General features: G+C 42.4%; 1 protein-coding gene across 1 annotated transcript in view; it reads left to right on the top strand.

The window, feature by feature from the left end:
- LOC105685112 (TWiK family of potassium channels protein 18-like) overlaps positions 1-14,888 on the top strand; it is a 186,595-nt gene that overhangs the window by 35,704 nt on the left and 136,003 nt on the right. Inside the window, exon 2 of the mRNA XM_012398961.3 lies at positions 5,335-5,378. The gene's annotated coding sequence lies outside the window, so the exon portion shown is untranslated. The remainder of the gene's footprint in view (positions 1-5,334; positions 5,379-14,888) is intronic.

The following is a 14,888-nucleotide window of genomic DNA, read 5'->3' as shown; positions in this document are numbered from 1 at the left end:
ATGTAATTAAAAGTGAGGTAACGAAGTCAGAAAACTTGAAAATGATTTTACGAATGCATTATTCTGAATTCTAGAATTCTATGAACGTGGTAAATTTTGTTTCTATTTCAAGGGATACGAAATTCGTAGACATTGCGAAACGGCGGTACAGATCAAAGGGTGAGAGATTTATCGAATTACACGACGGCTTTGTCGGATATGGAAATATAAGGTAGTTAGAAGCCACTAGAATATGTTACCTTGGCAACACGGTTCTCATCTCGAATTTTTGTGGCTTCTGTAGGTTTTTTGTGGGTTACGCCTTCCCAGTCCTCATCCTTCGGCATATACGTGCTCGGTATCCCGGTATTCCTTCGTGTACTCTGGATGGCTCCGATCGTTGATAATTCATAGAATCTCCGGGTTTCCGGGCTCAAGGGCTCGCGGGAGAGTTGCTGCTGAATGTGGAATCCGCCATAGCTGGATGTAGGTACGAACGTACGTACCGTACATGTGGGCTCGTCCCGATCTCACGAATCAGGAATCCCTCAACGTAATCCGGAGTAAAACTCGTCGCTACTTACGGGGAGAAACTTTGACTGCGCGTAACACGGTATACGTGAAATCGTTCGAATTGAGCGGTAGCTTAAACCGAGGCCGTTTCTCTTCGCTCCGCTCGAAAGGCAAACTCGAATTCAACTCGTTATTGCAATCGAGAAGGTTTCCGTGTACGTACATCCGTTATCAAATTGCTTCGAGTCCGCGGTGATAATACTGTCTATGAAACAATGATAATTATTTTGAAACTCTTGAGCTAAAACTATAGAAATAAAAAATAGTTCATCTCATGGAGGTGGCGGAACACGGGACACGCTTCACGCTCGATAAGCTGCCTTTATCGGAGGACACGCTGGTATTTCTTGTTCCATTTTGTAAGCCGAGAAGACTCCCGTTTAATGGAGATACGTACTATGTCATTCGTGTACCTCGTTGTGATATCAACAGGGTAGTGTTAAAAGGATCGGCTCGTTTGGTAGGCAGGCGGATAAATTTCGGGCGACGAATCACTAATTTTTCTCCTTTTTGTTTGTCCCAACGAATTTATACCGCGTGCAAAAATTTCCACGTGTTCGTACAGAGGAATGAATGAATGACGAGTCATGAATAACCCATGAAGAAATAAAGAAATCTGTGCAATGCCTCTGAGGTCCGCTTGGTAACAGGAACTGTTGGGATTTCAGTTAGAAAAGCAGAGATCTTGACAACAAAAACAAAAGTCTATTGCCATTTGTAAACAGGTGACTCCATGAGGGCTGCAGATAAATTTCCGTGTCAAGTCGAATAGCAACGTCTAAAAGTTAACGTGCCATACGGAAGATCGATCCGTCCCCCAATAGTCGACTATAAAAAACAGAAACGTAATGGCTAAGCGAAAGTCGAAAACGAGGAAACCAGTCAGGACAAAACCGATCAAAATTGCAGCACTTGTGATCGCTGCGATACAAAATATCCGCGAAACGAAGGGTTCAACCTCAGATAAAATCATTGACTACATCACTCTGGCTTCGGATTTGCCACAAAATCGAATCAAACCTCAAGTAAGGTTCACAATTTGACTCTTTCGTCTGTTCTTGATTTTTGCAAGGTACTATTCCGGTATCTCTGTCCATATCAATTTTCATTAGGCGGCGAAGTGGTCGAATTTTCAGTCACGAGAATTGTAATTACTATTCATTTTCATAACCTGTCCACCTTCGTTCTGATTGCATTTTGTCAAATCATCTTTTTGGTAAACTGGTAGTAGTAACACTAAGGGTTGATGGTATCGGAAATTCCAACCAACAAATCAACTACATCACATCGAGAAACTTCGAAATGGTGTGCAGGGCGAACAGACGAATGTTATAAGCGGGCACCCGATGCAATGCAATGCAATTTTTCAGGTGCAGGCTGCTCTAAAAAAAGGTATTGAATATGGGGTCATCCGAAGATTTCGGGGACAGTACTTTCTTCCGCATGAAAATGAACTGGACAGGGCGAATAGAATCGCTGCACGATTTGCAAAAATTCCCACACCGGTGCCGTCCGGTAAAGGACGCAGGAAATTGCTTTCGGACTCGACATTCTCCGGGAGAAAAAAACTCAATACTGAACCAGCGGTGAACGTTGCGAGAAAATCTTGGACTAATAACAAAAAAAGGCTCATCAAGTCCCGTTCGATGCCGCTGTCCTTGACTTCAACACCAACGGAAAAGAGTTATTATCTCCAGAAGAGTCATTCTCCTTTCGAAAGTGATGTGAATTGATATTACCGAGGAATTTCTGCAACGTCCTGGTATTGCAATATTTTCTATTCTCCAAATCCTCTGTGTCCGATGTAAAGTAAATTATGAATCTCGTCTGTGACCGTAATTCTTGTAATTCGAGGATGAAATGTATCTCAGTGAGAATGAATTGTTTCTGAAATAAATTTCGTTTCAAGTGAAATGTAGGTTGTACAAAATAATAAAATTTCTTGCACGACACGTGAGTGTTGTTGTACTGTATATTATTATCTACGCGACTCTCGTATAGTATAGCTTATTCTACACTGGGTCATGACACGCTCACGACTGGAAATAACGAAGTACCTATCGTGATGTAATTTGCATTAAATTTCAATACGCATGTAGTGAACAGCGGAATTCAAAAGAAGAGACGGGATGAAATCGGAAGACGAAAAAAATAGACCGTTAATTACCGAGTGCCATGGCTTTCATTGACCGGTCACAATAGAAAATGAAAAAAAAAAAACCAATGCGAAAAAAATGACGAGACTAAAAATAGCTCGAGATACGATGAAGAGCAAGTACCTACCAGGGTCTCTTCTATCTAGGGAACTCATAGCCGGCTCCTGGCCAAATGTCAGGTATTGCAAATGGTCATATGATTTTTGTTGAACAGATGTCATGATTATTTTATAGAAAATGATACACTTTCTATTAAATACTGTGTGATTCACGGTACTCAAAGACTCCTGTGATCACGCGATGTACTTTGCGACAAACTCCGCGAATCTAATCAAACAATATCAAGGCTCGAATTATGTTGAATGAAACCTTGAAGATTATTGGGATGAGAGGTAATTGATTCTTTGACATTATTCTTTGTTCATATTCCGAATATCAAAGACATTATGGAATTGATCGGGACATTGAGGGTGATCGGGCATTGGCTTTTTTCTCTCGTCGACTACCAAATTATTTACAGTAACGATCTGAACAACGTTCATAGTCGAATGATTCGTTCAGCCACGATAATGTCATTTTTTTCAACACGTGCATGAAATCGGCCCTTCTTCTCGCATGCAAAGTGAATGGGAAATTGCTCATTTCTAGCGTGGACTTCATTACCTCCCAGGAAAGTAATCAACTTAATATTACCTCCGTAGAGAAAAAATGGATATTACCTCACTACTGTCGGCGCGTGAAGTTCAGAGCCTTCAGTTTAGAGTTTTATAACTACGAAGAATAGAATGATGGAGCAGAAGTTCCAAAAAGGTTCAGAAGCTTAGAGTGTTTTGCGTCTGATGACTGACTCATTTTCGAAGTTTGAGAAAAAAACACACCGGCCGTGATGACCACTCAAAGGTCGAGAAAGAAATTTGGAAGCTTCCATATAATTAATCGAGTTATCGCTAATTTATCGATACAAAAAGTGAAAAATTTAGAATATCTCGATGGAGAGAGTTCGTAGCCTAATTTGACCGACGGATTTGTGTTTCTGCAGTCAAATCAGGTTAGAAAAAAGTCCTGCCATCGATTTTACAAATACTTCATTTTTGGCCCAAAAATCAAAAAAATCACAAGGGGTACCCCTTGGAATTTTTTCAATTTTAGTGTCGAAAATCAACATTTTTTTAAATTGAGTTTCCCATGCTATTAATTTGTATTTTGATTTCAGCAATCTGAATCTGAAAGAAGAATTGACCTATCTCTAAAATTGACCGAGTTATTGCTATTTTTTCACTTTTTTTGGCATAAATTTGAAGATATCTCTGAGTCAAAATATCCGAATCGCTCGGTCTACGAGGGAGCCCGGTTGTGCTGCAGTCAGCGTAGCCACGGGCGCGCGGTTTGTTGTGGGGCGTCACCTCTGCTCAACCCCGAAGGTGACGAGTCACAACAAAGCGCTACGCTGCTGGCTACGCTGACTCCAGCAAAGCTCGGGCTCCCTCGTAGACCGAGCAATTCGAATATTTCGACGCATGCATGAATTGCGACGAATCAAAGTGGGTCTACGACTAAAACCAATCGATATGTCTTAATTTTTCTGCTCCCAACAGCGAATAATTGATCATTACTCGATCGATTGCATGGGTGGATGATTTTGGCTTTCAGATTTGAATTCCAGAGCTGATTGTACGTGAGATTACCCTTGAAAAGCCGAAAAATAAATTCGATTTTTGAGCAAAAAGTAGATAATTTTTTTAATTAGGTTTAATATGCTTTTCTTACGTAGTTTGATCTCGGGAATCCGAATCTGGAAGAAAAATTGATCTATCTCTAAAATTGACCGAGTTATCGCCGATTTTCAGCTTTTTGGGGTCAAAAATGAAAAATTGATTTTCTGGTCTATCTTGATGTAATCTGAGCTCAGGAATCCGAATCCGAAAGAAAAATTGATCTATCTGCGAAAATGACCGAGTTATCCCCGTTTTTCCGCGATTTTCGGCATAAATTTGAGGATATCTGGAAGGGAAAAAATCGTAGCTCAATTTGGACGGCGGATTCGTGTTCCTGAGGTCAAAATACATAAAAAAAAAGTGCCATACGATCAATTTCAGAAAATAAAAATTTTTGGTCAAAATTTGAAAAAATCGTAAGGGGTACCCCTTGGAAAAATCTCAAATTTTGGCCAAAAATTTTTATTCTAAAAAATTGATCGTAGGGCACTTTTCTCATGTATTTTGACCTCAGGAACACGAATCCGTTGGTTAAATTGGGCTACGATTTTTTCCCTTCTAGATATCCTCAAATTTATGCTAAAAAATGCAATAAAATGGCGATAACTCGGTTAATTTTCTAGACAGACCAATTTTTCTTCCAGATTCGGATTCGGTACAAGAATCGATTGAGCTCACATCAGGAGCCTGCGAATGAAGACCTCCAATTTCTGTTTGCCACTGATATGAAATCGTATATCTGCAAGTAAAGGAAAAACGATTTTTGCTGTCCATGCTTCTGTAGCTCTTTCAACAGTACCTTGACATAGTCGCATGACCTACGTTAATACCCACAAATCGATGCTATCAGATTTTTTCTTTGCAAAGTGTTAATGTGATGAAAAAAAAATGTTTTATATTTGCATTTCCAGATCGCGAGGTTGACATCAACGCACGAAGACCGCAGGATATATTCGTGAGTAATTTGAAACATTTAAATTATACATATTTTCGGGCGTTGCCTTCATCGATGTTTCGAAATGGATCATTTTTTGAGTAAATTCTTATTACGATCATCGATCATTCGGAGTCAATGATAAATCGTGAAACCCCAAATGGTGGTCGTGTCACGTCGATCGGGATTTCGTTAGCTTTGTATTCGAAATAAAATAGAGTTGGGTATTAGGTCGGGGCTCCTTTACCCCGTAAATCCTGAACGAAGGGATATAGTTACTGTTAAACAGCAGGATGGACTGTACGCTCGAATTGGGCCAGTAATTCCGAAAGCTAGTAGGCTCAATCTAAATCTTCGCATCGTCTACGGTTCTACCCTATCAGAGTTTAACCCACGCTAGTTGTTAGGGTATATTTGGACATGTTCTTCGTACGATGAAGTCCACAAATTCTCCCTTATTATACCGATTTTCGGGCTGATTATATCCTAAACAACGAATGTTACACCAACCCGTGAAACACCATTCTCCGGTGTGAAAGCCTGCCTTTGTTATGCTCGCTCGATAAAACTGCACTGGAGGTTTGCCAATGAGTCGCCAGAGATGCGTTACACAGGGTGTTCCGTTGCGAATGAGGGGGTTCACTATCATGAAAAAACGGTCGCATCTTTGTGATGAATATTTTAGGCTAAGGATGACATTAAGATTACGTTGTGCACGGCTACTTCCGAAGATCTTTCCTTCAAACAATATTTGAGTTTTTCCTGATGTTGAAATTAATTCCGCTTCAAAGATAAATCGAGCACAAAAATAAGGAAAAAAAAAGAGTTCTGTTCCAAGAAGTTCAGGGGTTGAAACGATTCAAAGTTTTACGAGCAGCCCTTCGACTTTGGTGTGAAATTCTTTTTTCGACTCGACGAGTCGTTCTTGAAATACTTACAATCAGACCCCGTCGTTCGTATCGAGACACTCGGTGTATGCACAATCACGCGCTGATATTTGACCGCTACCTCCAAAATCGCTGCGGAACCAAATTTACCCCTCTCATAGTTATCGGGATGCCACACTCGTTCTAATCGCCAAAGTTTTCGATTACAGTACCGCGGCTGTTCTCCACCTTTCGGTCAGAAATGCCCCGTTGGTTAGCCGGTGGGTCTCTGACCTTCGGAATAATTCAAGACCCGAAATGTACGATGATATGAGTCGCGCCGTCTACCAGAGGGTAGAACGGTTGCCGTTCCGCGTGGCTGATCTCGTAGAGATTGCCGATCGATACCGACTCCAATATCTGACCACCTGGAGATTTTGCGCCTATGACTACCGCGAGAATCTCGCTTCGGAAACCTCAGACGGGCCGCTATTGACACCGAGAACTATGGAGGTCATGGGAGATAATGGCATTAGTTTGGGATCGTTGTTTACGGGGTTACCTGATACTGTACTATTGAACCAAACAAATTTGATGTCTGGGTCGGCAGCATTGTTTTCCCGTAGCAATTAGGCGACTTGACGCTAGTTCCGTTACCACATGGGTAGGCATCAAGGTCCACCGACCAGAAGAACTTGCACCAAACTTCTTCGTCAGAACATTTCCTCCCATGTTAGGCCAAAGTGTTCGAAATAAAAAACATCAAAATCATCCAGTTTTGAAACGGAACTTATTACACCGAACTCGTTGAATTTGAATGAATAAATCAAATGATTGATAGATCCAATCTTTCTTCTACTTGTTTCCTCTAGCTTGTTATATTTCTGATTTGTTTTTGTGGTGTCGATGCGTATGTTCAGATACACCCGAATCCCTTAACCGCTTCATCTAAGTATATAACTTTTCGGCACAAATTCCATCACGAGAAAAGAAAGATTTAAAAGAAAAATATTCTCCAACGTCGCGTTAGAGCGTAGGCTTAAAACTTTTTTTTTTCAACTAATGGTAACGAATTTTTAAAACGCAGAGATTTCTGTAAGCTGAAAAGTATAACTTTGTAAAGATTATACTCCGCCTCTATACACGTTTTGTACGGCCTTATATACGTGTACACGGTTTACATGGGTATACGCATGTATAATACACAGGCCAAAGTCCTCCCTCTGAACATACCACGTAAAATTAAAACACGACGGCGTAATGGAGTTTAGTCCTTTAAATTTCGACATTCCTTTTTACTTTGCGCGTACGCTACTTTCGTTTTTTTCTTTCGTTTTTTTTTTTTCACCTTAACCCTTGTACCGTTGCTGCGAAGCTCGTCAGTCGCTGACGTTCTTGAGTAACTTAGGCGTAGACGGTGGTAACTCGGCCTGTGCACGTATTATTCGGTTGAATTTTTTTTTTCCGTTTTTCGGGTGGTTATACCCTCTCCAAAACTCAGTGTTCACAACTGCTGCGAATCCCGTACTCACTACACGCTAGGCTTCCCTGCAAATGCCATGAAATGTGGCGGGTGGTGGAAAGTAGTAAAGCGCGTCGGAGCAGACAAAAGAATTTCCGGTGAATTCGTTATTTATGTTGGCTTGAGAAGCGTTTTCAAACCTACGCTGCAGTGCTATTCGCACAGCCATACTTTCTGGATGCTGCAAAGCTCGTAATTTGCTAAATACAGATCCCGGGAAATTTTGTTAGCACATCTCAAAGCTGGGTAATTTTTACGTGATAAAACTGAAATTTGTGAAAACATCGCGATCGAAAGCGGCACAAACCGACCTCGAGGTCTGGGGCGCGTTAGCATGACTTTCATGCGACCTTGCTGAGCGCGGAAGTGGGAAATCTCTCGTATGGAAATTTTACTTCGTCAAACCTAATGATCGTTAGACGTTATGAGGCGTGCGGCGAATACGATAATCCTCCACGGAGCGTTCGTTCTTACATCACGGTCACCGACACCGAGCCTTTGAACAATATCGTCGAACGAATTCTTGCCTCTAACATCTCGATTTCCGATTCTTGATCACAATCTATACCAGATATATATTGACGTGAATTTTCGAGTCTAGATTTCATCACGATTGATCAAAGGGGAATTCAGTATGGCAAATCACCGCATGGCAACCAAGTAGAATGAGAAAAAGGAAAAGGGAACGCGCGGTGAAAATCATTTTCCATAGCATATTTTCACTGCGAATGACGTTTCGCTGTTGGACACAATGAGGAAAAAAAAAATATATAACGAAAAATGGAAAAACTGATATTTCTCCTCGGTTAAAAATGGGCGAAATAGACAATACGAGAACGCAGTCCATTTGTCATTTGAACAGTCCATGTTTCAACATTATTCATTTCCGTGCACATGGTATTGACTGCGGTAAATAATTTTTAGTTCAAGTAACTCGATAACCTAATATACTTCACGGTTCCAGCCGTTTCGCAGTAACTACTGGCCACCAACTAGTCGCGAGAATTCAACCTACGTGGTTTACCGAGGAACAACTTGATGACTGAAAAGAAACCGCCGTTTCTGTTTTCGACACTTTCGCTTTTGTTGCTCCGCTCATCTCGTACCCACATTTTTACCCTCTCTCCATCAACCTCACATCCAACGTCTCTTCAACTCACGTCAGTCCAACTCAACTTTTAATCTCAACCTTGCAATCTTCCATATCACCACTCTCACACCAGATCAACATCATCGACGTTGTATACGATCGTTGTATTTTCTCTTGCTGATTCAAACGGCAAATCATCAATCGGCGTTGTCAACGTTCGCGAGACATTGACGGAGTTTGACAACTCGTAAGAATCGCGTGGAACGAACAACCCTTGTAGATATAGTACAGCGATATCAATTCCCTCTTCCGGAATTACCATGTTCGATCATTCCTTATTACAATTACCTCCATTCTGCATGGAACTACATACATACATACGTCAAGATGTCGTGTCGATGCAAATAATGTATGTGCGCATGGAAACGCGTGTAAATAGGTAATATGCGGTGTATACGAGGGTGTGTGTGTGTGTGTTTGTTATGTATCGTTCGAAGAGGGTGCGAAAGCACGAGTGTCTCCTCATAACCCGTCATTGTGAGCAGCTTTGTCGTGTTTTTCACGTACGCGGTTGAGAATTGAAATAGTGTAGTATACGTTACGGGGGAAATGGCGTGTACGCTGAGAAATCCCGAGAAAACGGAGAATAAAGAGAAGAGGGAGCGAGTATCGGCGCTGGCATCGAGTTCCTATGGGAATTCAGCTATTCCCGAAGGCTGCCGTTAAACCGATGCTGATTCAATCAGCTATTACAGATGTGTGTGGAACATCATCCCGATAAAACACATCCGTACACGCAGGCTTTGGTTTCTTCCCGCGCCTTATCTCGCGCGTTGTAGCCAGATAATTTTCACGGACATACGTACCCCGACAAAGCAAAACGCGAAGCAGTCGTTGCGGCTGTTTCAAAATCCAAGTCCTTCTAAGTTGGATCTTCAGTTCCGATTCACAGTTAAATCTGAGAAGCGAAAAGTTCGGCACCTCTGGCACACGTAATTGGGATAAAAGTTTTGGTCCGCGATAACGTTTCGTCCATTTTGCTTTTGGTCTTTTGAACACAAACTTTTAATTTTCTTTTCCTGAATTCCATGAACGCCTGACTCTTCACAGTCGAATTCCCCGTCCCCTTCTCTCCGCAGCTTAAAATCCATCGTGCTTCGCCCTCCCCTGATTCTTCGAGTGTGAAAATAAGCACCGCCTGACAAGTTTCGTTGACAAGCGTACACCGTGTAGTAGTAGCTATGTTTTGTTCGAACTATACATACTTAGCCGGGAACTTTGCCAGAAATATTTTCGCTCATAACGTTGGCTCTCGGCTCCGCAGGCTAATGGACGCTATATATTAATTCGTTCCACGTATAAAGTCTGCAGTCCGGTAGCTAGAGCCAGCCAATCTCATCGAGATTTTAACGAGATTGCACTCACCAGATATAAAATTTCACCAGCGGTGATTAGTCCGATGTTTCGACCGACGGATATTAAATACGATATGGTTTTTCCAAAAATATTATATTTCCGACGGTTTATTCTATATAGGTTTATCTACGCGTATCGCGGGTGGAATAATAATTTCCGCTCCAAGAGACATAGCTCTAGCGAACATTTATATCGTTGAATGGGGTGACCTATACGGTAAAATGGTAACATCATGGTGGTACAACCTTGGTCACGAATTACGAATCGGTATTGCACCCCTTCTCGTCTACGCGCCGACCAAAACCAGCCAAACTGAGCGTCACCATCGGATTACATTAATTGAATATTCATGTCGGATTTGCATTTCTCTTTTGACGTAAAGCCAGGGCAGAATCGAGTTGTAGCTGAAATTCGTCACGTCTTTCCGCGTTCCGAGTGTATATTTATCGCTTCGAAATTATACGTCATTAATAGAAATCTGATTAACCGTTAAACACTCGATTACAACCCTCGTTGTAATTACGATTCGCGCGATACGTAACTACGAAAACCTGTCGGTATACGCGGAGAGCACTTATTAGAATGATCGCGAAACCAGATTCGCGGCTGTCGCGAAATTTATCGTCTCTTGGGTCGATGGGTCCCGCTCACGTGACGTCGACTTTCATGCTAAATTAATGCCCCCTCCCCCCTACCATTGCCCATGAATATGAAGAAAAACCTTTCAGAAAACCATTGAAAAAAGCTTTTTATCAAACCAATTCACCCTACAGTGAATCGATATCATTATCTCGATAAATGGGAAGCTTTTTCTTTGTTTTTTGTACTTTTACATCAAATCAAACCTATCCTCCGATCACCGGCGATGATATCGTATCGCCCCAGTTCGCGTCGTTATATTATTGCGGAAAGCATGGATCAATTTCTGAATAAAGAAAAAAAAAAATATATAAAATTCACGGCAGCGATGGTGTTTTTTTCCACCAAACCTAGCTGGCGATCAGTTTTGATTGCACGTACGCTGACACGCCACTGTTTATTGCTCGAGCTGGCGTAGCGTAAAAAAAAAAAATCGACATGTTTTTGCAATAACTCTGTTACCGATGTTCACGCATAATAGCCTCCAAAAAAATTTTTCAGTCAGTGTATGACATATACAGTGTGTACGTGACGTAGGCGTTTTGTCCAGATAATTCAAAATTGGAAAGCTGACCTCCTCCCTTTTTTCATGCACGCTTTATTCCGATGATGTTTTTTTCTTTCTTTTATTGCGATATTTTTTCACCTCAAATGCAACGGGAATCGCTGACTCGACATTTTGGAGTCGCTGAGAGATGTAAAGGAAAAAAAAAAAGTGAGCCCTTCGGACGTGGCGATTTCGGTAGTGAATCTCCTTGGAATTGTATCGGCGCATCGGTTGTCGATACGTTTGTAAATCGATAATGAGATAACGGTCGTCACGACGTGGTATGAAGCGATGGACGGGAAAAATTTTTCGGAATAATCACTTATTCGAATTGGCACAATGCGGAACGATACGTATTATCAGACCATTTACTGTCAGAGTCCGGACCCCCGTCAAAAGTATCTCGACGTTTGCCCTTTTCTCGATTTCTCTAGGAAAACCCTCGTCTCTCCGCTTCAATCACCGACGCTTGAACCATCGCGTCGTTATTATTTGTGCCTGGCACCGTGATTTGTTTCTTTCGCGTTGCTTTCACCCGAAAGTCTCGCCGTCGATTTATCCCGTTTACCTTCAACTCGCTGCACCGCTTGTCAACCCCCAGAGCCAAACCTTAGAAAGTACAGCGAATCTACTACGTACGTACGCTGTGCGTCTACACAGTGTGCATGAATTTCATTTTTTCATATTGAATTCCACCTCGGTTATTTTCTGGAATACGCGCTGAGCAGATGTGAACGATGTCTCGTCAACTTCCAAGCCGCGCCGGGCTGGTGCAACGCCCGGATATATTCTCAATGGGCACGTCGCGCCAACTTATCGTCTTTCCACAATACCTCTCCGGTGCGATCGGTGGCGGAGACCGTGATTTCAAAGTCACCGTGTCCATGTATCGACAGTCAGGATGCAAGCTGAATAACGCGTTCTCTACTCGCGGGGAAGACGTGTCTCACGAAACAATGTTCACGGATAAACGGGCACGAGAGGACACCCGAAGGTAATGGGCATAAGATGCGCGTTGAAACTTGATGACCTTTATCAGCAATTACTCAATAACCGACGCGGCGACGGATCGATTGATTACAAATGTTACGCGGTGAAACAAACCATTTGAGACGCATATTAGTTTTGTTGAAGATTTCGATGAAATCGTGAAACCCTCATTTCAGGCCAGAACTACCTTAAAAGTAGTTCGAACGAGATGAGTAGGGAATAACGGGTTGGGGGGCGGAGGGGTGAAGGGGGACAGGGAAAAAGGAAGAGGGGAGAGGGCGATATGACAGTGGCATCTGCGGTCGACGTCCCGTCAATAAAGGGTAGGTACGAGCGACGCCCGCGCCCTTTGTACCCCGAAGTCCCCCAATCCTAGGATTGCTAAGGTTCGCGGCTATATAGATGTGGGCTGAGGCTGTCAGGTGATTTATGTGAGAGCGATAGCATCTAGTGAGCCAGGTAATCGCGTTAAGATTGCTCGTCGGTGCAGACGGTGGGCTTTAATTGATTTGAAATAGCTCTAAAATCGGGGGTGTAACGGGGTGGCATAGATGACGTTATCACTTATCAATGGGAAAAGGGGAATTCGTATAAAATCCGAACGAAAGGAACTCGTTACGCCAGAAGCGTCTTCCTTGACAGCGTTGAACGATGTTGAACCGAAAGCCGCTTGCTCGAATTCGGAGTGGTGAATATCAGTAAATCTAGTTATACTCTCATCCAGAACTTCGTTAGACGACACCGCGTACTCGAGAGAGAGAGAGAGAGAGAGAGAGAGAGAGAGAGAGAGAGAGAGAGAGAGAGAGAGAGAGAGAGAGAGAGAGAGAGAGATGTCATTCATTTTCTTGGCGTCGAAAATTTCGCGTGTATGACAGAACAGCGTACGTGCCTTGTCTGCTGAGAAAATAAACCTGCGAAACAAAGCGAGAAAACAAAAAAAAATATTACGACGCTTGCAGGATCGTAATGTAGACGGTCGATCGAGTACACCTGGACAGTAAATCCAGCGAGAAATCCTCGGGAAAATTATCAAAATCCGAATGGAACTCGTAGAACTCACTTGTGTATTCGGTGATTATATTTCATTGCTGAAATGACGATATGATGAGTTACGTATCGCCAATTATGAGCCGCCCCTTCGAGCCGGAGATGAAGCCGCAGCGATCGCTCGGAACTCGACTTGATTACAACGATTCGTTTGGAAATTTACTTGTTCGTTCATTTTCGAACAAAAAAAAAAAAAAAAAAAAGGTCTATTTTTTTCATTGACGCAGCAGCTGAAACACGCCAATCACCTGAACAATTATTTGAGCGGAATTACATCTGCATGCTGTGCTGTTGACGAAGCTACTGTGTGAATTATATCCAATTGATTGAAGCGGAATCGAATAAACTTATCACATTTCGAGCGATAGCAACAGATGATGATTATTCCGTTGTTGTTATCATTATTGTTCTTTCCGGACGCCGCAAATTCCATGAACAATTCGAGACCGTACCAAACAATGTAGATTAGAACATCAAGGGTCAAGCACTGAAGAGGCGAAGGCCACAAAGTTGAGTAAGCATAGTCGAATATTGAAAATCGAAGGTGGGTTCAGTTTTCAATTATATTCCCGACCATTTCTCCCGGCAATTCGAATCGCAAAGGATTCGCACTGTATCGTCACAGTCGGTGCGGAATTTTTCGAAGCGACACAGTTCGGCCGTTTGTTGGTGCGAATAATGATCAACCGTCGCACCTATATCCGACACTCAGCGAGCATGTAAATATTACATCGCCATCGTGGAACAAAAATGGGATATCTATAAAAAATGAGTTTCGGGGTTACTCACTTGACTGAACTGCACGGGACCACGAGTGCCTACTGTCACGCGAAGCACCAGGGGAAAGGGTTTCGCCCCACCTATATATCAATTCAACTACCTTTTTTCTCCATCAAATTTTTGAGCTTGACGTCACACCCCGGGCGAGCTACGTAACTCGTTATTATGAAAAACCTGAAAACGTTTTCACGACCTTCCGATTTCTCTCTACGTTCTTACAACGGTTGGCAAAGTTCAATCGAGCGACGGAAAATAGCTCGGGGATTAAATACTTTTTCTCATACCGTGACGCACACCGCGCCGCAACACCGAAATCATTTGGCAGTCTTTGACGTCAATTCGTCGTTTTCAAAAAATTAAAAAGGATTCAAAAACTCCGTTTACCGAGGATCAGGTTATTTCCCTTTCGAAATTAAGTTCAAAATACGAGCGGCATTTCCCAAATATCTGGCCGGATATATTCTCTCTGGTATAGGAGAGCATTATCTGTCTCATAATTTTACCGCGGTAGCTTACATAAGCGTACGCCTCCTTTTCCACTCCACCCTCTTCCATTTCCCCCACGTACAAACATCGCCGACACGTTCCCTTATATAGCCGACTTACTGCTACCTAGCTGCCCCTTCATAAACTT

The sequence above is a fragment of the Athalia rosae genome, chromosome 2 (assembly GCF_917208135.1).
Source record: "Athalia rosae chromosome 2, iyAthRosa1.1, whole genome shotgun sequence".
In the NCBI taxonomy this organism is placed as follows: domain Eukaryota; kingdom Metazoa; phylum Arthropoda; class Insecta; order Hymenoptera; family Athaliidae; genus Athalia; species Athalia rosae.
Note: the sequence above shows the minus strand (reverse complement) of the source record. Positions and strands in the feature narration are given on the sequence as shown.